The following is a 24,177-nucleotide window of genomic DNA, read 5'->3' as shown; positions in this document are numbered from 1 at the left end:
TGACCACGGGCAGTCATTGACTCTCTCCAGGCCTCAGTTTCCTCAACTGTAAAATGGGGATAATAATGCCTGTTTCCTCCTACTTCACAGGGATATTGGAGGATAAAATGAGATAATTTATGTGAAAGTACTTAGCACTTTTGTATAGCACTTTAAAAAATCTCAAGGTATTTACGTTGCTTCAGGAACTGAACTCAAACAAGACGAAAACCCTAACCTTTAAGGGTTTCTTATCACCAAATGGTAAACCAGGGCCCCCCTAAAAAGAGGTGTGAGAGGCTAAGTTGCTATCTTAATTTGAAAGCACTAGCTCAGTCTTTAGCCATCAATCTACTGATAAATGCCATGCTAATATTTAAGTCTTTTGTGGTGACATTCAAAAGTAATATATTCTTCATCCTGAAAGCAATAAATTCTTCCTTTCCATTTTTTCAGCCCTGACAGTTATTCCATTTCCAAATCCCACTGCTTTTACTTCCACAAATCAACCTCTTTCTTCCCATCCCTACAACCACATGCTTTGGTTAACTCTAGGCTGGATTATTGCTACTTCGGTATCTCCAGGATCCAGTCTTTAGGCTGATAATGTGCCTGCTATATCCTTATATAGTATTTCTGGTGAGCGCTTAGTAGAGCACTCAATAAATACAACTGACTGGCTGACTAGCACCACCTCCTTTGAATCAAATCTCAACATCACGGTCAAAGTACTTTTCTCTGACTTGTTCAGGTCCTAGTTCAGTGCGGGGAAATCATTAATGGATGACGGTTGGACTGTCTAACAATTAGTCATGCCCTAAAACCTTACTGAGAGAAAGGGCTAAGATAGCTATAAAGGGGTCCTCCAGCAAGGATGAGAGACAAACCTAAGTCCCTGATTAATAATGATGATAATAATAATGTGTGCAATGTGTTAAGAATTTACTATGTGAGAGGTACTATACTAGGTGCTGGGGTGGATACAAACAAATCATGATGAACACAGTTCCTGTCCCATGTGGGACTCACAGTCTCAATCCCCATTTTACAGATGAGGTAATTGAGGCACAGTGAAATGACTTACCCAAGGTCACACAGCAGACAAGTAGCAGAGCCAGGATTAGCACGTATGACTTTCTGACTCCCAGTCCCATACTATATCCACTATGCAAGCCAAAAGCACCTTCTTTCTCCAAATTACCCTTCTCCTGATTTCAGATATTTTTAGCAATAATAAATGTAAAGAAAATAGTGTGCATTAAGCACATATTAGTTGCCAACCCCAGATATTTGAAATAGTAACATAATTATATAAAATAATGGTGTGTATCAAGCACTATGCACTAAGTGCTGGTAGAGACAAGATAATCAGATCACTTCTTGTCTCTGTTCCTTGTTGTTTTCAGTCTGAAGCAAGACAAAACATATGTTTTATTCCTATTTTAAAGAAACCTGGGAGTCAGAAGTTCATGGGGTTTAATTCCAGCTCTGCCACTTGTCTGCTGTGTGCCTTTGGGCAAGTCACTTTACTTCTCTGGGCCTCAGTACCCTCATCTGTAAAAAGGGAATTGAGACTGTGAGTCCCATGAGGGACAGGGACCGTGTCCAACCCGATTTGCTTGTATCTACCACAGCTCTGAGTACAGTGTCTGGCACATAGTAAGTGCTTAAACACCATCATTATGATTATTATTTTTCCTCCACAAAGAATTCACATATAGTTGAAAGAATTGTGATACTGCCATTTTCACTGGCTCAGTATTTTTCATTTGTCTGCAAGTCTTCATATATCTGTTAACATAATGATGTTTTTCCATGAAACAATCTACTTTAGAATGAACAATAAGGCCTATAACTAATTCTATTGTATTCTCCCAAGTCCTTAGTACAGTGTTCTACACAAAGTAAGCACTCAATAAATACCAATAATATATTGATTTTATTATTTAGCACTCTTGATGGAGAATAAGCACTCAAATACCAATAATTTCCTGATTTTATTATTTAGCATTCTCGATGGAGTTTAGTCAATTTCCTCACTCACACTGACATTTAATGGGGCTATACATAAAGGAGAAAGAAAAAAAGCAGCATGGCGTAGTGGATAGAGCACGGGCCTGGGAGTCAGAAGGTCATGGGTTCTAAATCTGGCTCCACTTGTTTGCTGTGTGAGCTTGGGCAAGTGACTTCACTTCTCTGCACCTCAGTTTCCTCATCTGTAAAATAGGGATTGAGACTGCGAGTCCCATGTGGAACAGGGACTGGGTCCAATCTGATCACCTTGTCTCTACCCCAGAGCTAAGAACAGTACTTGGCACATAGTAAGTGTTTAACAAATACCAAAGTTATGATTATTATTTATTATTAGAAGGAGAAAGAAGAATGGGAAACGATGCACTGCCTTTTAAATAATCCATCCTTCATTCTTAGAACTGCATTCCTTTTTTCACTTCAGTGAGATTGTCAGAGAAGATTACACTAAGCTTGTGCATAAAATACATTGACTGATTGATGGATCTTGACCAATTTGCAATTCAAGCTATGATAAGTAGCAGAAGGGAAGATATCATTTGCTATTTTCTAAAACTGTCCAAATATTCTTTTGATTTCCTTTCTATTTCCCTGTTCATTTGGCTGAAAAGGGTACATCATTTCCATTATAATTAATTAGAATCTCCTAATCTAGAGTCCATGATTTATGGCACACCTACCAGTGAATGGATTGCCAAATCACTCTGTTGATTGGGTATGGCGATTTCTGGCCATTCTAGGGTTACCAGTGCCCATCTGCAAAATGGGGATAAACTATCTGTTTTCCATCCCTGTTAGATTGTCACTTCCATGTGGGACAGGGACTGTATCTGATCTGATTGTCTTGTATCTACCCCAGGACTCAGCACAGTGCTTGACCCAGCAAGCACTTAACCAATACCATAGATGCACAGTCTGGAGTGCAAAGCCACCATTCCAAGCATTTCTTGTAACTCTTTCTTTTCCAATCGTACCTCCTGTGGGAACCAGAGATACCATGGGGAGGAGTGACAAGACATTAGTGCCACCCCTTTGTTGGTACCCTTTTATACTGGGAACACCCTTTTATAGTGGGAACCTAATGACGAACTGGAAAGAGCACAGGACTAGGTTTCAGGAGGTATGTGTTCTGGTCCTGGCTTGACCACTTCCTTCTGTACCTCACTTCCTCATCTATAAAATGGGATTAAGATAGCTTTTCTTCCCTCTTAGACTATGAGTCCCAGGTGGGTCGGGGACTGTGATCATCTTATATCTTCCTCAGTGCTCAGTGAGTGTATAGTAAGAGCTTAACAAATACACAATCATTTTTGTATCGTATCTACTCCAGTGCTAAGCACTTAACAAATAACACAGTTAAGTTATCATTAGCATTACTGTTATTTCTAACACACTGAGATGATGTTAATTACCAGGCAGATTAATAGACTCATGGGGTCGAAAGACACTTAGAAAAGTCTATCCCATTCCCTTGCTTCCATGGAAGTTTATACTTATACCATCTTCGGTTTCAAAGCTGCCTGGTAGAAAAAAATCCAGTCGCATCCTTCTGTATTCCATCATAGAGTCTAATTATCTTCCCTGCCAAGAATATCAAATATACTGCCACTAAAACTGAATCTTTCCATGCTAAAAAATAACTCTCTCTCTCTCCAATTCTTCAGTTTCCATTTTCAAACACAGGAACAGTTCTGAGTTTCACTTGGGTCTTATGCTAGTACTTTTGCACCCAAGCTATACAGGAAAGAGATTTCCATACTGCTGCTGACAGTATCCTCACCTATACTTCTTTACTTTAGAGAAGTTGTCTAGTGATTCAATTCAATTTGAGTTGAAGTAAATTTTCCATGGTCTACGAGAAATGGATGCTGGGGGTAAGAGGTGAGGGGCCTAGACATCGAATAGAGAGAGGATCCACTGTGGTGTGAGGCCCACAGCTCTGAAGTAGAAGACACAGATCATGCTCAGATTTCCTGATCAGTTAAGGGAACACTAAGCTCTTCAGGAAGCACACAAAATGCCTTAAGGAAATATTTCACCATTCAGGTAGCCATACACAATACTTGTAACAAACATACAATTGTATCCTACTGAGAGCTCACCTCCTCCAAGAGGCCTTCCCAGACTGTGCTTCCCCTTTTCCCTCTGCTCCCTCTGCTGCCTCTCTGTCCCTGCCTTCACCTCCCCTCAGCTAAACCCCCTTTCCCCGCCTTTCCCTCTGCTCCTCCCCCTCTCCCGTCCCCTCCCCTCAGCATTGTGCTCATCTGCTCATTTGTGTATATTTTTATTACCCTATTATTTTGTTAATGAGGTGTACATCCCCTCAGTTCTATTTATTGCTATTGTTTTTGTCTGCCTGTCTTCCCGATTAGACTGTAAGCCCGTCAATGGGCAGGGATTGTCTCTCTCTGTTGCAGAATTGTACATTCCAAGCGCTTAGTACAGAGCTCTGCACATAGTAAGTGCTCAATACATACTACTGAATGAATGAATTCAGACCCACAGGACTGCAATGGATGGAGCACGTTCACTTCATTTTATCTTGCTCTCCTTCACTCCAACAGGTTCAGTTCTAATGAAAGACCTCTGAGGGTCAGTTTGGAATCTCACAGAGATCAATGAGTACTTGGACAGGTAAGATGAAGTCTGTGGCTGCAGCTGTATCTGTGGCTGAATATTCAGACTGCTGAGGTCAAGGTGGTTGACAAAGGAACCCCTGGGCTCCAAATCAGCTCTGTCTGAGCAGTGAAGATCATAAAACTGTTCCTTTATCCTCAATGTTCTGCCTCTGCTTATCGTTCTTGCTTTTTAAGGATTCTTTCTGTTTATCACATTTTATCTTATATTTCATATTCCATTACATATTGTTTGTTTGATGGTAATTGTTAAGCACTAACTGTGTGTCAAACACCTAAGCGCTGGGGTAGGTACATATTAATTAGGTTGGACAGAGTCCCTGTCCCACATGGGGGTCAGAGTTTCTGCTTATCACATCTTATCTTATATTTCATATTCTATTACATATTGTTGGTTTGATGATAATTGTTAAGCACTCACTGTGTGTCAAACACCTAAGCGCAGGGGTAGGTATACGTTAATTAGGTTGGACAGAGTCCCTGTCCCACTTGGGGGTCACAGTTTTAAGCAGGAAGGAGAACAGGTACTGTATCTGCATTTTACAGTTGAGTCCCAGAGAATATAAGTGACTCGCCCAATGGTAAACATCAAGCAATTGGCAAAGCAATTGGCAGAGCTGGGATTAAGACCTAGGTCCTCTGATGCTCAGGATCATGCTCTTTCCACTAGGCCATACTGCTTCTCTATAGTAACTGTGGTATTTGTTAGGCACTTACTCTGTAGATACAAGCTAATCAATCTGGACGCAGTCCATGTCCCACATGGGGCTCACAGTCTTAAACCCCATTTTAAGATGAGGTAACTGAGGTACAGAGAAATGAACTGACTTGCCCAAAGTCATGCAGCAAACAAGTGGCAGAGCCGGGACTAGAACGCAGGACCACTGACTCTCAGGACCATGCTCCATCCACTAGGCCACACTATATCGTGTTGTATTCTGTTATGTATCTTTTTCTATGTGTTCATTCCAAATTTTCCAACACTTCTTCTTAGATTGTGAGCATCCTGGGACCAGGGACTCTGTTAAATTCTCACACCTGTATTTTTTCAAGCCCTTAGTACAGCACTTAACAAGCCTTTCACAAAGAGTACGGGATGAAGGAATACTACTAAGTAATGAATGAAAGCTACTTGTGGGCAGGGAATGTTTGTACCAACTCACTTGTATTGTACTCGTCCAAGAATTTAGTATATTGCTCTACAAAAAGTAAGTGCTCAATAAATGCCATTAATTTACTGAACGCTGCTTAATAGGCTTTGACTGGTCCTGGAAAAATAATGAACAGGTTTATTTTCCATTTTCTTCTTGGTAATCGCCACGTCACATTTAGCATTTCCCAGGCATACAGTCATTAGACCCACATTCTGAGAGCCCTGAATGGTATCATGATAGTTGATAGAAGCAAGATCTCAATAGCTGAAATGAGTTAGAACTGCAATTTAAAAACCTTTCCAATGAAACTCTAATTTTCACATCGAAAAGTAGGTGAGGTGACTTTGCAGTGATGTCTAGAAGATAGAATGGGAATCCAAGAAGATTAAACAAAATCCACTCAGATCAACTGGATACAATAATATGTTCACATCTTTGGGAAAGCTTTAGAAATGTAAGCCTTTTCTCTCTTAGGTTTCTTTATAAGCCTGAAATTTCTCAGATGAAATCTATCTAAAGAAAAAGTAAATAGAAAAAAATGTCTTAATTAGAACGATAAGAAAGTATCTTCCTACTTTTAAAATAACAGGATATCAATTTACCTTGCATTACATCATGGCTATTAGTTTTAGTAATTAATGAGAGAAATAAGGGATAGAAAATAGGTCTCAAATCATTGATTTAAGGGGCTATTATTTTCTCAGCATGATGCTGTTCTCAGATATAGGGCATTATATTTGATTTTTAACAGAATTAAAACAATACAGTAGAACTACTGCATCTGCAGTCTTCGCAAATTTTAGAACTTCTTTTCACCTACTTTAGAGACTTTCATTTCCCCCCCCTACTTCATACACCCCCTCTTACATGATTAGCCAACTTCTTACACTCAATAAATCAAAAACAAAACTTCTCATCTTCCCTACTAAACCTTAGCCACCTTCCAGATTTCCCCTCATGTAGGCCATACTTCCACCATCTCTGAGCCAGAAGACTGTAATATTGGTGTCATCTTCAATCGTACTTATTGAGCACTTACTTTTTGCAGAGCACTGCACTAATTGCATGGGAGAGTAATAATAATAATAATGTTGGTATTTGTTAAGTGCTTACTATGTGCAGAGCACTGTTCTAAGCGCTGGGGTAGATACAGGGTGATCAGGTTGTCCCACGTGGGGCTCACAGTTTTATTCCCCATTTTGCAGATGAGGGAACTGAGGCACAGAGAAGCCAAGTGACTTGCCCACAGTCACACAGCTGACAAGTAGCGGACCCGGGATTCAAACCCATGACCGCTATCTCCCAAGCCCAGGCTCTTTCCACTGAGCCACGCTGCTTCTAATTCATGCTGCTTCCTTGATCCAAGGTAAGGGTTAGCTGTACTACTGAAACAGCTTCCTTACTATCTCCCTGTCTCAATCCTCTCAGCCTTTAAAGCTACCTTACGTATTTTGCATGCATCATCTTGATAACATGCTGTTCTCAGTACATCATCTTGATAACATGCTGTTCTGAGCACACCACTCCCTTCCTCAAAATCTTCCAGCGATTTATAGCCAAATCAGTTGCCTACTAGGAGTTTCGTCAACTGTCTCCCCCTTCTCTATCCATTCTTCTCTCAAATACCAGCTTCCACTCTTTACTCCTAACTGCTGCTCACTCATGATTTCCATTCTTGCCCTTTTTATGTCTTTCTCCATTCTGATTTGCCAAATCATGTCTTTCTTCACCTTCCAACACTCTTAAAAGTCCTCTCTACTTAGAGGCATACACCACCTTCCTGATTATGATACTCAATTACCTTACTTAGCACTTGGGCACATGTGAACGCATGTATTGAAACCTATTCATTTTATTATTTATTGAATCACTTTTGCTTTTGTCCTTCATATCTCTGCTCTTCCTATTGCACTTATCATTGATTATTTGGAAATCCATATCCACTTGCATCTCACATTAGATTTTGAAATCCTCAGTCAGTCCTTTAATCATTTTTATTGAGAGCTTACTGCGTACAGGGCACTGTTCTAAGCATTTGGGAGAATACGGTATAATAATAAACAGATACCTCCTCTGACCACAATGAACTTACAGTCTAGAGGTGGAGATATACATCAAAATAAATACATTACAGATAGGTACATAAGTACTGTGGAACTGGAAGGGAGGGGATGAATAAAAAGAGCAAGTCAGGGTGATGTAGAAGGGAGTGGGAGAAAAGGAAAGGAGGACTTAGTCAGGGAAAGCCTCTTGGAGGAGAGGCACCTTCAATAAGGCTTTGAGGGAAGGAGAGTAATTGTCTGTCAGATTGTGTCTTTTAATGCTATTGTATATTCCCACATGCTTAGTAGAATGCTCTACACAATGGTAAATCTCAAGAAATGATGACAGGTGGTGATGGGAGAGAATGAGGATAAAGCAGCATGGACTAGTGGGACGAGCAAGGACCTGGGAGTCAGAAGTCCCGGGTTCAAAACTCAGCTCCTCCACTTACCTGTTATGTGACCTTAAGCAAGAAACTTAACTCCTCTGTGCCTCAGTTCCTACATCTGCAAAATGGGGATTCAATATCTGTTCTCCTTCCAATTAGAATGTGAGCCCGACGTAAGACCTACTTATCTTGTATCTTCTCCAGCGCTTAGTACATAGAAAATGCTTAAAAGACACCACAGGGTGATGATAATAATGATGGACAGTGGTCCTTCATCAAAACAATTCTGTAAAGCAGAACTTCTTTTCACCATACAATTTTCCAAGTGGAGATTTTAATAATGAAATATGTGAATATGCATGTATGATCAAATGATATCTTCATTCATCAGTTAAAAGAATGCTATATTTAAATACTACCACTCTCCATGCATGTATATATTTGCCTATGTATTTCATGTGATATTACTGAACTACTGACTGCAAGATTTTATTTGTATGTTCAGGTGTAGCTAGATAAAAAAAATCTGTGCCCAAAATCAACGGTATTCATTGAGTGTTTACTGTGTGCAAAGCAATAAGTAAGCACTAAGTGCTTCAGAGAGTAATTTACAACAGAGTTGGCAGAGCCGTTCCCTGCCCATAAGGAGTTTATCGAGAGCTCTTTCATAGCAAGACCACAGGTCTTTGCTAAATTTTACTTGAGTAAACGTGTCAAGCCAATCTATTTTCAAGCCTGCCTCTCTAAATCACAATCTTTGCAAAAACCTTCACTTAAGGGAAACAATCCCTTACCCAATTACTGCCTACTGGTCTTCTGGTCTATCAGCTACGGGAGTGCCACAGCAATCCACTCCTTCATTTGAAAAGGAGTTACACCATATCACTAAGCTGTTTATTCTGCCCTCACAATCTGCACATGCCCTGCTTCATTTCACCATACAAAAGCTGCTAGGGTATTTTGCCATCATCCATTCTCCTCACTTGACTTCTCAGCAGAGCCTTGTGGCTGTTAATTTTGCTGGTGAGCTGATTCTGATCCAGAGGCTCACTGCTGGCTATTTTATCTTGTCACTTGATGCTGAGTGTGGTTCATAAGTGGTGCTGGAGAAACTGCTCAAGAAGTTAGATTTATAATTTTTATTTGGTTCAGGGGGACAAACGTTTAGAAGATTGGGCGATTGACAAGTGAAATACGTATGCAAACACAAACACACATTAAGTATACCCATATAAACTCCTAGAAGGTAAGAGTTCTGAGTTCTTTAGTTATTTTATCAGGTGTCTCTCACTATGCTATGTTCTCTGTGATCAATATTGCTTTGATGATGACAGTAAAGCTGGTGATAACTAACTGTATGTTAGTGGTGATGATGCTGTTTCTTAATGCTACTGTGTAAAGAATTGCCAAAACCCTTGCTAGAGTCTGCCAGCATCATTTTTCTCAGGAGCTGTGGAAGAATCAGAATTACAGAAAAGAAGTATTGAGCTATGTCAAGTGATTTGTACTGGCTTCCCCCAGCAGAAGGGGAATAAATCCATTTAAACAGGAATAAGCGTTTGCATGACTAGGCATACTTATAATTTTTGAGGATTTTGTAAAGAAGTTTAAGCGTTTAAATAAGAAAATCCTCAGGAAACATTCAATTCAGAATATTTGATAGAAAAAAAGCCAACTCCAAAGTTTTTGGAGAAGACTGTAGAAGAAGCAGGATGGCCTAGTGAAAGAGCAGGGGCCTCGAGGTTAAAGGATCTGGGTTTTAATCCCTTTTCTGCCAATTGCTTGCTGTTTGACCTTGGGCAAGTCACTTACCCTTTCTGTGCCTCAGTTCTCCTGTTTTTCATCCTTATTAAATTGTGAGCCTCATGCAGGACAAGGACTGTGTCCAACCTAACTGATTCGTATCTACCCCAGCGCTTAGACACTGTCAGTGCTTAATGAACAGGATAAAACAAACAAACCAAAAAACAAGCATCTCCAATCTATTAGAATCATTTCAAGCTTTAAAATTGGGTTGATTTTCACTTTATGGATACAATCCCATTCTTCTAATTGGATAATATGCTATCACTGTGTTTCTCTCCCTCCACATTTTAATCTATCAGTATCTTTCAGTAAAAAGCAAAGGCTCATATTTGGGAAACAGCTCTAGTAAGAGGCTGATGAGATACATGAGGCCATCGTAAAAGTGATAGATTGATTAAGTACATATTACACTATTTCCTTCCAAACAGAAATCTTTTCGTTGGGAATAAACCAGGCCCTCTGGGAAGTTGCGTTTATTCTCCCAGGTGATTTTTGTTCCATTCAGTCAATTAGTAGATTAGTCTGAAAGCATGAATAGCTTTTTAGATTTGGGAATTGAAGTCGTGCTTCCAGATCCTGGAAACCCAGGGCGCGTATATCCGCCAAAGCATGAGGAGTGTACCACTGAGAGATTTCATTGGCTGACTCATACATCCCAAGTGGCAGATTTTGGCTTGGCCCCAGAAGACATTCTCATCCTTTCCCTTTTGAAATATGTTCTTTATGCTCTCCATCCCCAAAGCTCTTTTCTGTTCTGTCCCGATAGAAGGGTCCTGCCTCCCTCCCATCTTCCTCTCCTCCCTTACTTTGAGATTGTGAATCCTGTGAGAGATAAAAACCATGCTTAATTCCCCACTGAGTATTTTCCCCCATCGCTTAGCCCAGTGCTTTAAACACAGTAAGCACTTTGAAAATACTACTCCTTAGAGTAGATGGGGATGGAAGTAGGACAAAGAAAATAAGCCCTCATATCCTTAGATTTAGCTGGTCATCTCAAATCGTCTATTTTACTCCAAAATGATGCTCAAACCCTGGCTCATTATCAGGAGTGCAAGGAAGGCTGAACAAGATGGAATGAGGTTTTGGGGAAAAAAACACTAAGTAGTGTCTGAATACCCATTCCAGAGTGGATATTTTGACATGGATGCTCCTCTTTCCTTGACTTCATCGTGGGGAGCCAGAGGAGAAGGAACTGAACTGTCCTTTGGGGTATTAATGTGGAATGGGCAGACCTGGCATTGATGTGGTGCCAGTCAGCAGCACCATTGGTTCCAGTGATATGGGCACCGAGGTCACTCTGGGTGGGGACAGGGAATGCCAACCCATGCTCTTACTTCTCACTGATCCCTCCAGCCCCGGGACTCATGTAAGTTCTCATCGAGCTACCGAGTGAGCCGGAGTCTGAACACTGTGGTTCGGGAGTTTGCTTTGCCCTCGCAGGGGTTCTAGTGCTTAAACCTCTGGGGATGGACAGGCAACTTGAAATGCCTTGGCCCTGCTGACCTTGCAATGCTGCTTATAATCATCTATGCATGATTTGAGCAACTAAGGTCTGTGAGGAAGAGCCCCATAAATGACTATAAGCTGCATGAAAATGTGTGAAGTGCCAATCCCAAGAGAACTTGGAGCTGCATCTGGAGGCCTGTTCAAAAAAGATCTGGGGAGCAAATGGGCTGGAATGCAAAATTTAAAATTATATATATATATATATATATATATGTTATTCTTAAAATATGCTTAAATTGCTTAAGATAAAATACCATTCACACATATATACCATTCACACATATACATGTGGTATTTTAAGCATAACTTTCAATATTATCCCCCACTTATGACTCATAGAAACTGTAAGGCCTAGTGGACCAAGTACAGACCTGAGACTCAGAGGATTTGGATTCTAATCCTGTCTCTGCCAATTGCCTGCTGTGTGATCCTGGGCAAGTCATTTAATGTCCCTGTTGCCTCAGTTCTCCCTCTACTATAGACTCTGAGTCTCATGTGGAACAGAGACTATGTACAATGTCTTTAACTCCTGTCTATCCCAGTGTTTAAAACAGTGTTTGACACATAAAAAGTACTTAACCAATGCTATAATTATAATTATCACTAGAAGAGACAGAGAGCTGTACCTGACACCCCAAAAGTGTTCCCACTTAGTAAGAATGAATTATAAGATGCCTCTTCTAAAGGACAAACTGGACCATCACACTATGGTCACTATAGCTATGAAAGCACCAGTCTTCTCTCCAGAGCCACCAAACCCTTCAGAAGTCATTTTCTCTATGGTCCACTTGCCAGACTATTTTTTAACTGATAATGTATTGAAGTTCCATTTCCAGGAACAGCTACAACTCAGCAAATAGCCTGAAAACTGGAATGTATAGAAATCACTTTTCTCTTGGGTTAAAAAAGATTTCTTCTTTTAGAAGAAGAGAACTTTTTTAAATGTCTAAAATTGAAATAAGTTAAAGAATGGAAAATCACCCTCTCTCTGTTTTTTCCCCTCAAAGACAATTAAGAGCTCATTTTTTCCAATTAACAACTTATTTCCTTTACACACTTGTATAGAACTGCCTGACTCAATGGAATATAAAGATGAACTGCCAGAAAAGGGTAGGGAAAAAACCAGTAAGGTAATTGGGAAAAAAAAAATTCTTATCAGCCAAGGGGAAAAAAAAACGAGAGAAGAGATACACTCTAAGACATTTTTTCCACACAACTAACAAGAATAAAAATAATAATAATGTAGGTATTTGTTAAGTGCTTACTATGTGCAGAGCACTGTTCTAAGTGCTGGGGTAGATACAGGGTAATCAGGTTGTCCTACATGAGGCTCCTGTCTTAATCCCCATTTTACAGATGAGATAACTGAGGCACAGAGAAGTGAAGTGACTTGCCCACAGTCACACAGCTGACAAGTGGTAGAGATGGGATTTTAACCCATGACCTCTGACTCCCAAGCCCGGGTTCTTTCCAAATAATTTGTATTAAAAAATTTTCTGGGCATAGAAACTCTATGGTACAACAGAAGTGCTGGACTCTTTTCCCTCTTCCAATTGGTAGTAATACCTTTGCAGTAAACTAGAAAATTAATAGCCAAGGGAATATGATTGGTCATTCTTACAGTGGTGAATTTAGCTGATTCCAAACAAGTGTTACTGGCATTTTTTTGATAGACAAAAAACAAAGCCCAATTCTCTCTCCAGCAGTAATTTCTCCTGAATCAATTGAGGCCTACACGCACACACATACACCTACTCAGTTCTCCCTCCTACTTAGACTGTGAGTCCCACATGGAACTCACAGTCCTACCTACCCCAATTCTTAGAACATAAAAAGCACTTAATAAAATAATTAAAATTATTAGAAGAGACAGGTGGCTGAACCTGACATCCCAAGAGTGTTCCCACCCAGTAAGACTGAATAATAAGATGCCCCTTCTAAAGGACAAACTGGACCATCTCACTATGGTTATTATGACTATAAAAGAACCAATCTTCTCTCCAGAGTCACCAAACCCTTTAGAAGTCATTTTCTCTATGATCCACTTGCCCAACTAACTGCATGCATATGTGTACATATGTGTATATGTCTGTATATTATGACTTTGAAATATTTTATTTTGACTCCCCTTGCAGTACCTCTCCTCAACCCAATGTAGTTGAATAGAGAGCTCTGGAAGTTGTTACTCCTACAGTTCAAGGGCAAGATGTCAGCTTCAGAAATCGGTGCTTTAGCTTTAACAAGACACTTTTTCTCCATAACTAATGAGTTGATTAATTGTAGAAGCTCTATAAATGATGGTTTCTGAATCTAGATTACTGACCCGTACGTAGTTCCCAAAACACAACACACTTGAAAACATTCAATTACAAGGTTCGGATCCTACGTATCTCACATGTAAAATGTCACAGGTAAGAAGGTTGCCGAGGAATAGCACACTATGAAATTCAGTTTATCTACCAACGGTGTGTTGAAAATGCTGTCAGTGAAAAATTTTCAAAGAGAAAAAAAATCTTTATGCAAAGGGGTGTGGAAGAGTTTAAATACCAGATAAAGCTCTCAACTTGATGGCGTGCTTAGAATCTGCATCATTTGTAGGTTAAATAATGAAAATCCCTTATCAGCCTTTGCATTTAGTTGGTGATTTGAATAATCACTAAGAATGGAGGTGTTTTTCTGACAAGAATTCTTTCTCCCTTGATGTCGGAGTTAAACACCAAAGATCAATCAGTGAATGGTACCGACTGAGTCCTTACTGTGAGCTGAGCCCTGTATTTAGCCTTTGTACAATGCAACAGAGTTGGTGGACACATTCCCCACCCACGGAGAGCTTAGGAAGATGGAAGATGTTAAAGGTGCTGCTGGTACATGCAGAATATTACCAGTCTAGATGTAATAGTGACAGAAATATGGACATGCACATAACTGCAGTTATGCTAGAAGCTACATGTGCATATTAGATACATTTGGAGCATTATCTTGTTGAATGAGCTAAGAAGGAAATCCTTATTCATTCAGTGTACTTTTTTTCCCTTCACAATAAAAATTTGACCATAATTTTCAAGTTCTAGGATGGGAAAATGCAACTTTCATTTCAACAAAATGCTTTCTTTCCGATTTGTTCCTATCCTCTCTGGCCATTCTCTCTCAGTCTGTTTAGTTGGCTATTTCTCCCCCTCTTCTCCATTAACTGTTCCTCAAGGTTCTGTTTGGGTCTCCTTCTTTTCTCACTTGGCACTCACTCCCTTAGAGAGTTCATCCTTTCCCATAGGTTCACTGACCACTTCTACAATAGTGGCTTCCAAATATACCTTGCTAACCCTGGTCTCTTTCCTTCTCTTAAAACTTGAATTTTCCTCTTCTTCATGTCCTCTCCACATGAATGTCCTTCTGGTTATTTCAACTCTCCAAATCCACCTACCCCGATACCTACTCCCTCATCCTTCAAAGCCAGCAGCTTTCAAAATATAGTCTGTCTACCTGAACCTCTGACCCTATCTTCCTCTTTAACAGGCTCCTCATTTATCTTCCAGCCACTTATTGTGGGTGGCCCTCAAGACCCTATTCTTCACACTTTACACTCACTCTCTTGGAGAGACTACTTTAAAGACATCAGTGACCACTCCTATGATGATGATTCATCATAGGCCAATCAAAGTGCTTACTATGTGCAAAGCACTGTTCAAAGCACATGGGGGAAAATAATATTATAGATTTGGTAGACACTATCCTTAACCTGAAGTAATTTACAATCTAATGGGGGAACAGATGACAAAATTAACTAGATAAGGGAAAGGGCACAGAAGCAGTGTGGCTCAGGAGAAAAAGCATGGGCTTGGGAGTAAAAGGTCATGTGTTCTAATCCTGGCTCCGCCACTTAGCTGTGTGACTTTGGGCAAGTCACTTAACTTCTCTATGGGGTGAGGGAATAAGGTACGTATGAAATTGCTTAGGGGATTCAGACCTAAATGCAGAGGAAAAAGAGAAGGGAGGCAGGAATAGAGTGGGGCGGTGAGAGGTAGATATGAAGGGAGAGGCAGTTCCAGGTCAGAGGGAGAAGGTGGGAAAGATGGTGGTGAGATAGATGAGATCAAGGTACAGCAGCATTAGAAAAGCTAAATGTGCCCGCTGGGGTATAGTTACTTAACTAGGTAAATAAACTAAGATGGGGAAGAGTTGAGTGAGTGCCAAGCCTGATGAGAGGGAGCTTCTGTTTGATGTGGAAATGGATGGGCAACCACTGGAATATTCTGAGGGGCAGGAAAACATGCTTAGAAGGTATTTTTTTTTTTTTGAGAAAAATGTTTCAGGTGGCAAGGAGGCTGATGTAGTAGTTGAGGAGGTGTATGCAAAGTGCTACTTGGTCCAGCATGGTAGCAGTTTTTATGGAGAAGAAAAAGTGGATCTTAAAACATATTGAAAGAGATATTTTCCTCTCCACCAGTGTCTTGTTGTGGTGATGCTTTTATAGGTAACAAAATAACTCTGCATAATATCTGAACTAATGTTGGTATTTGTTAAGCCCTTACTATGTGCAGAGCACTGTTCTAAGCGCTGGGGTAGATACAGGGTAATCAGGTTGTCCCATGTGAGGCTCACAGTTAATCCCCATTTTACAGATGAGGTAACTGAGGCACAGAAAAGTGAAGTGACTTGCCCACAGTCACACAGCTGACAAGTGGCAGAGCCGGGAGTCAAACTCATGACCTCTGACTTCGAAACCCCTGCTCTTTCCACTGAGCCACGCTGCTTCCCCAAAGCACTAGGGAATCCCCAAACATTTTCCTCTTCAGGAAGCAGAGATTGCCCTTTGTCACCCCTGGGTGGAGATCAGCCAGTGAGCAGATAGGAGAAAGAGAGGAGACAGGAAAAGAGAGACATGAGAGAGCTGTCCTACATATTTTGATGAACTGATGGATGCTCTGGCAAAGACTTTTTCCTTTACAAATTGCAGAAAACCTCATTTTCAGTGACAAGCCATCTCAGACTCAGCTATCGATGGTACTAGAAACCTGTGGTATGTGTTAGCATTTACCCTGTATCAAGCACTGTACGAAATGCTGGGGTAGATACAAGATAATTGTCAGATTCATACCTCATCCTATGTAAGGCACACAGTCTAAGAAGAAGAGAGAATAGGTGCTTGTTATGCTAAGCCTTGCTTCTGAATAGATCAATCATATTTGTTGAGTGCTTGTTGTTTGAAGAGCACAGTACTACGTGCTTGGGATGAGTACAGTACAGTAGGGTTGGGCAACATGTTTCCCTGCCTACAAGGAGCTTACAGTCTGAGGGGAAGATAGACAATAAAATAATTATGGAAACATAAGTGCTGGGGGACAGAGGGAATGAATATCAAGTGCTTAGAGTGTACAGATCCAAGAGCATAGGCAACACAGAAGGGAGGGGGAGTAAGGGAAATGAGGGATGAGACAGGGAAGCCCTGTTACAAAAGCTGTGTTATTAAATGCCATTTATTGAGAGAATTGTGGACTACCCCTGGTTGCCCTACATGGTGTGTTTCTCATTTTGAGAGCGGTAGCGTAATTGAAGGTGACAGTTTGGAACATTTCAAGTTCCAACATCAGGCAGGAAATTCTGAGTTAAATACCTTGGTCTTTAGAAGTCAAGTGAATAATCTTAAGTGCACTTAGAAAAAGCAAGGCTTCAGCCCTTAAGGAATGCTGGTGGCATGTTTTAATTAAACCAACAAATTATTGGCAGAAGGATCTGATTCTTTCAATCCTAAATAATTGTAGGAAAGTTCAGTGAATCACTTCCAACACAATAAGCTTGTAAAACCATCCTATGAATGACCTCACTTTACACCATATACTTTTGAAGATTTCATCTTGAAACCCAGCTTCTCTGCTCTTCCTTTAGGGGTTGGTGTTTTTTGTTTTTTGTTTTCCTGAAAGATATTTCCCATATATAGCTAAGTGAACTGACTACACTTAGAGAAGTCTTACTTTGGAAAAGCCATCCTAAGTATCAGAATAAAATTACACATTCTGGATTTAACTTTCTATTCTAACATTATCCCTAACTGGAAAAAGTGTTTTTTATTCACCAGAGGCTGAGCTTCATAAAATCCTTGATTCAAACACACTGTGCAACACTACACATTTCTTACCTATTTCCAACAAGTAATTTCATTGTTTGATAGCATGGACTTTTTTTTAATTCCATTTATGCTGTGAACTCAAATAGAGATGGATAGAAAAAAAGAAGAAAATGACCTATTAGATCATCTAGTACATTGCCTGCCAGTGAGAATTGTCCCTTTCAAACAGCTTCATAGTCCTCATGTATTCTAATTCAAATGGGGGGAAGCAGAGATCATTTCTGTAACACTGTACTACTCCAAGCACATGGTATAGTGCTCTGCACACAGTGGGTGCTCAAAAAATATAATGTATTGATTGCCTGAGACAGGTTGCAGCCATATTTCTTGGAGGAGCTATTGCAAAATGAACTGATTTCTACAAATCCAGTTTGGGAGAAGATGGAAACTGGTATTTTGGAGTACTAGAAACTGGTATTCTGCAGGTATGGCCAGACCTGCAGGTCCAACAGCAATGTAGTTCCAAAAATAGGACCTGACAGAGAAATCCCAAACCTCCTATTTCTTGTGATCAATTCCCAGTGATTCAGATGTTCCTCAAGGAGTCTCCTGAGAAAATTGCCTTCCTTGAGGAATTTTGAAGCTTTATTGGTTAAAATCCCGTACTGAAGTGAAAGTCTCAAAATAACTTACCATTGTCAGGGAAGAATTCAAAAACAGTATGCCAGGGCTATTAGGGGATTGTTAAATAAATATAATTTAGGGTAAATGACTAGTGGTCTTAAATTCAGTGGGCAACTACAGGTGTCCATCTTACTTATGGACCAAGACCAAAAACCCCAAAAAACCAAAAATGAGAGACAGAAAGGTGGAAAGACAAGGAGGCGGGAAATCAACCAGTCATATTTATTGAGTGCTTCCTATGAGCAGAGCACTGTGCTAAGCACATGGGAGAGTACGATATAACAGAGTTGCAGATATGTTCCCTGCCACAGTGAGGTTACGTTCTATATGGGAGGTGGAAAGAGGGGGAGACCCATCCTTCATTTTCCAAAGTGACAACATTGTCATTATGGTTGTATCCAAGCTTACTGCCCTGAATATAGTAAGCACTCAAATATGATTCACTGATGGGTGGCTGGAAAAATTGCTATGTGACTCACACTCCCTTCCACATTGGTTACACCTGGATAATTGTGCTGGGGCTAATGCACCAATATATTGAAGGGCCATCTCTGTTTTTGAGCCTGCCTGATGATGTCATAGTTAGCAGCAAGGAGCAAGACTGGATCACAACAGGATACCCAAATAACTGATCTAAATGGAGTTGAAAGGAAGTAGAGAAAAACCGATATAAAGACATCATGAACTAAAATCTCAAACAATGTGGCAGCTCAGTGGAAAACTGGGAGACAATAGCAGAAGATAAAGTCTTGCATTCAGGAACTCAGACTGGCATAACTGACTTGGGGCGGACATCGCAAGGAAGAAACAAAAACAGAGTAAAGCACTATGGATAACATATGCAAACTGAAAAAAGGGCATAATCTTCATATGTACACACTGTGAAAGGTATTGTTGATCCTGTATTAGATCTAGCAATCACATCTGCACACAAAGCTTATGTCTTTCCCAATTTCATGAACATGTATAGACATACGCATGACCTATAATCTATCATATATATTTGAATGTGCAGGGAAAATATCTACCCAGTCTAGTTATATTGCACTGTCCCAAGAACTTAGTACAATGCTTTGCACACAGTAAGTGCACAATAAATATGATTGATGGATTGATGTGCAATTTTAATATAAAAGTAAAATAAAATGAAAAACATGTGTACTTTAAATATATGGCATAAAAATAGCAAAAATTATATGAGTGTGAAGATGCATGTGTTTGTAGACATTACGGAGGAAGCTCAAGACTACAAGTAAGATTACCCAGCCCAGGTCATAGTGAAAAGAAAATGGGTTTGGGCTTCAAGAGCCTAGGATTCTAATTCCAGCTCTGCTACTTGTCTGCTGTGTGATCTAGGGAAAATCCTTCAACCTCTCTGTCCCTCAGTTTTGTTACCTCTAAAATGGGGATGAGATTCCCTACCCTATTTCTTAGGCTGTGGCACAGGGACTGGGTCCAACCTGATTATATTTTTGCTACTCCAGCACTTAACACACAGTAAGTGCTAAGTAAATAACCACCACCACTAATGTCATCTACAAAAAGATAACATATATAGCCTCAGGAGGTCATTTTTTTTTTCTGAGCCACTTGCCTCATTTTTGGAAAAAAAAAGATTAAAGATGAAATTTCCCATCAAGAGTGAGAGGCAAGTCTTAGTCCTGTGGCTTCATACCTGAGAACTAACATCAAGAAATTAATTATTGGACTATGGTTTGCGTAGCACCACTAATGTTCTCTTTAGCCCGTCAGTTGTGCTCCTGCTCTGACTAGCATAAAAGTACATCTTTCTAGACTGTAAGCTCCTCAAGGGTTGGGGAATGTGTCTACCATCTCTGTTGTATTTTAGTCTCTTAGTACAGTGCTTTGCACACAGTATGTGCCCAAATCCCATTTATGATGATGATGTGTTTGTCAGACGAACTTTACCGTAGACTAAAAAAAAAAAAGGAAAATTCAAAGTGTGTGAAGTACTAAGAAAGAAGCCAATCTGCAAAGAAATCATTATGACTTTCAAGAACAGGGGAATGTAACAATTTCTGAAGGGCTCTTCTGTGCCTAGCTCCTGGAGGAAAAGAGGTACAATCACCTGACATTGTAAAACATTGGCAGAGACAGATCCAACAGCTTGCGCTAATGCAAATTGCCCGGAAATTTGTTGATAGAGATGAACGTAGACAGATGGTTTCAGTAAGCAGCAGTATCATTGGCTTTCTATTTAACTGGAATGAAGGACTTCATATTTATGACGGCATTCTAGAAAGCATGAAAATGAAGTAGTTTAGCTTTTTCCTAATGTTCTTTTTGAGAATAATTTTGGCTCGTACTGTGGCTTTCTGCAAATTCTCACTGAAGCAGCGATATATACTCACAACATATCACAGTGAGTTAATATCATGGCCCCAGACAACCTATGGAGAAACTTTCCCAAGAGGTTTCATTTTAAAATACTCTACGGCCTCCTCTTTTCCAAAGTTTGGGAGTTGCACTAATGAAAAGGACAATTTTGGAGATGTTGTTTCAAATACTATTTAAAATTCTTGTGTTTCAATGCATGGGGGTGCTTTCTTGAGATAGTACGCAAATAGAGTGCCCTGATTTTCCTTGTCAGTGATCCAGTTGTTTAGTGGTGTTAGCCTTTCGGGGGAAGAGTAATCACAATAAAAGCAACTGGCCCTTAACCCAAGAGATGCGGAAAGGAGCATCAGGCTGTGATTACATTTTCTTTAATAATGGCTTCAATCAAGGTGTAATTACACTGCTGAGTGTAACTAAAACTGCATTAAATTACAATTTACCTAAGGAGATTCAAGAGTCCTTACTTTTCCAAAATATAAATACAATCAAGTTCACTTTAGAAACGCAGATTGTAGACAAGAATGTGTACAATCACGTTATGTATCGCACAGAGGCTGGGAAACAAGAACCACTGGTAAAGTACTAAACACCTGACCTCTATTCTGCAACTGCTGCTTCATGCAGCTCTGCCCCTTACAAGCTTTTTCAACCACCTCTGCAGTTTACACCACACACCTCCTTTTCCTGATACCAACTGATCAGTGAAAGGGAAAATTAGAAGGGGAAATGTACCATAGACTCAAAATTCAAGCTTAAGAGTTTTGTTAACCCTCAATGCTTAAAAACTGAGGACGGGGAGAGAGAGAGAGCTTTTCCTAGAAGCAGACATCATAGTCTTGATGGCTTTTTCCAAGTTCCAATTACTCTTCAAGTAAGTACAATATGGGAGGAAAAGATGTAGAGTCTCTTGATGTGGAAAAATTGAGAAGGCTTAGACTTGGCAACAGAAGGGTAGTGCATTTCTCTAGGGATTGACTGTGACTTTCTTTTTTTATATTTGTCATTATTTTAGTCACTTCTGGATTTAATGACAAGTCACCTTTACAGGTATATATGCTGCCCCATGTCTTACAACTATTCTGAATTTGGCCCTTGAAAATGCAGCTTCTTATTTGTGCTGTACTAGGTTAAAAATGTTTCCTGTGAAACAGAAATGATGAGGGCAAGTTAGGGTGTAGGTCTCCAAAAGGTTAATTTGGAAATGATAGTTGAAGATATCAGAGCTCCCCAGAGAGTGAGCGGATGAGAGGAGACTCAGGACAGAATATTGAGGGACACCCACAGTTTGGGTGGAGGATGAGCTAGTGAAAGAGCCCATAGGGGAGTGGCCAAGGACTTTACAGGAGAACTAGATGAGAACAGTGCCCGCAAAACCTAGGTCAGAAGGGAGTGATCCACAGTAGCAGAAGATTAGTTGTGGAAGGTTAGTTCAGAGTAAAATCCAATAGATTTGGTGAGGAGGAGGTCACTGGAGAGCTTAGAAAAATGGTTTTAAGGGCTAAAATGGGGCCAAAACCAGTTTATAAAAGGTGAAAATGGAGGTTTTAGGGGAGGAATTGGAAGTGGAAGCAGCGGAATGCATTTTATATTTGAGGATTTGGGGAAAGGAAAGGAGCTGGTCCTTGGGATCTAGCCAGAAAGCTCAGTGGATTCCAGAGACTTCTTTTTACTATGGGAGAGACATAAGCATGTTTGAAGTAGAGCTATCAGAGAGTGGAGAATTGAAGATGGTCACTGTGGAGGGAAGAAGAATGGGCACAAGAGATTTTAGGAGATGAAGGCTAAGTCGGAGGACTGTGCTTGATCTAACCTGCCTCCAGCGTTTAACACTTAGCAAGGACCTGGGTTCTAATTTTGACTCTGCCATTTGTCTGTGGTGTGACCTTGGGCAAGTCACTTCACTTCTCTGTGCCTCGGTTACCCCATCTGTAAAATACGGATTAGTCTGTAAGCCCCATGTGGGACGGGGACTGTGCCCAACTTGATTAGCTTTTATCTACCTCAACACTTAGTACAGTGTCTGGAACATAGTAAGCACTCAAAAAATACCATAAAAAAGGAAGTGGTAAACAAATGCCATCACTTCATTTTAGTAATGTCAATTTGGTTCCATCTTAGTCAGGTCAATTTCAAGGGTCTATCTACCGGGGACTCCCACCCTTCCCCCACCCATCCAAAGAAGACAGAGCTAACTTGGGTGTGGTAAGGAATAGAACTGTTCTTACCAACGTTATCAAAATGTGGCCAAAAAGTATCCATCTGCCTAACGCCAGCTCTGCTGGAGTCATAATGGCATCCTAAACCATCACTTATTCATTCTAATGAGACCTGTTACTTTAGTAACATTCCTTACTGTGTCACCCAGATATCTTGCCAGTGACAGAATTATAAAGTTACCCTCTGGGAATGGAGCATCTCAGAGGTCAACCTGAGGATATTTTCCTGTCACTCAGTGATATTTATTGGGCACTGACTGGGTGCAGAGCACTGTACTAAATACTTGGGACAGTCCATTACAATGGAGTTGGTAGACATATTCACTGTCAGAAAGGGGCTTACAGTCTCATTAAAAGAAATAGAGCTACTAGGTCTTCGACACAGTCAACTTATTTCCTGACTTCAAAGGCAAGGAAATATCATGCTTTGGAAATTGGTAGGAGCAAAAGGGGTGTAGGTAGATTTTGGGGCGAGGGTGGTGGAATAGACTAGCTAGGAACGTGAAGCAGCATGGCTCAGCGGAAAGAGCCTGGGCTTGGGAGTCAGAGGTCATGGGTTCGAATCCCAGCTCTGCCACGTGTCAGCTGTGTGACTGTGGGCAAGTCACTTCACTTCTCTCTGCTTCAGTTACCTCATCTGTAAAATGGGGATTAAGACTTTGAGCCTCATATGGGACAACCTGATTACCCTGTATCTACCCCAGCGCTTAGAACAGTGCTCTGCATATATGAAGCACTTAACAAATACCAACATTATTATTAAAAGCCCCCCCCCCCAAAAAAAAACCACCACACACCACCTCCCCCTTTTGGGAAGTGCCAATTTTCTTGGAAAGTTTGTGTCCATCTTAACAGAGCCTGTTGTCCATATGCACCTTGATGGTTAACCCTTCCCCAGCCCCAAAGCTCTTTAGAGCACACCCATTTGTCATGTATTTTAATGATTTTATCCTCCTCTAGTGGGTAACCTTCATGTGGACTGGGATTCTATCTACCTACTCTATTGTACTTCTCTCCCAAGTGCTTACCTCAGTGTTCCGGAACACTGTTAGCACAATAATACCACTGATTGACTGATTCTGCCTCAAACTTTAATTTGTTCCATCTCCCTTTAAATAATCTCCCTCAATTATCGCCTTTATATTGTAACTACTTGAGAACAAGGGACCATGTCTTTTATTTGTGCTGTTCCTGCCCAGTGACTTAGTACTACACTCTGTAAACAGAAGATGGTCAATAAATCCTATTAGTGATGATCATTACCATCATTTCAACTGCCTCCCCTTGTTCCTGTTGAAGATAAGCTGCATCC

This window comes from Ornithorhynchus anatinus, chromosome 18 (assembly GCF_004115215.2).
Source record: "Ornithorhynchus anatinus isolate Pmale09 chromosome 18, mOrnAna1.pri.v4, whole genome shotgun sequence".
NCBI lineage: Eukaryota > Metazoa > Chordata > Mammalia > Monotremata > Ornithorhynchidae > Ornithorhynchus > Ornithorhynchus anatinus.
Note: the sequence above shows the minus strand (reverse complement) of the source record.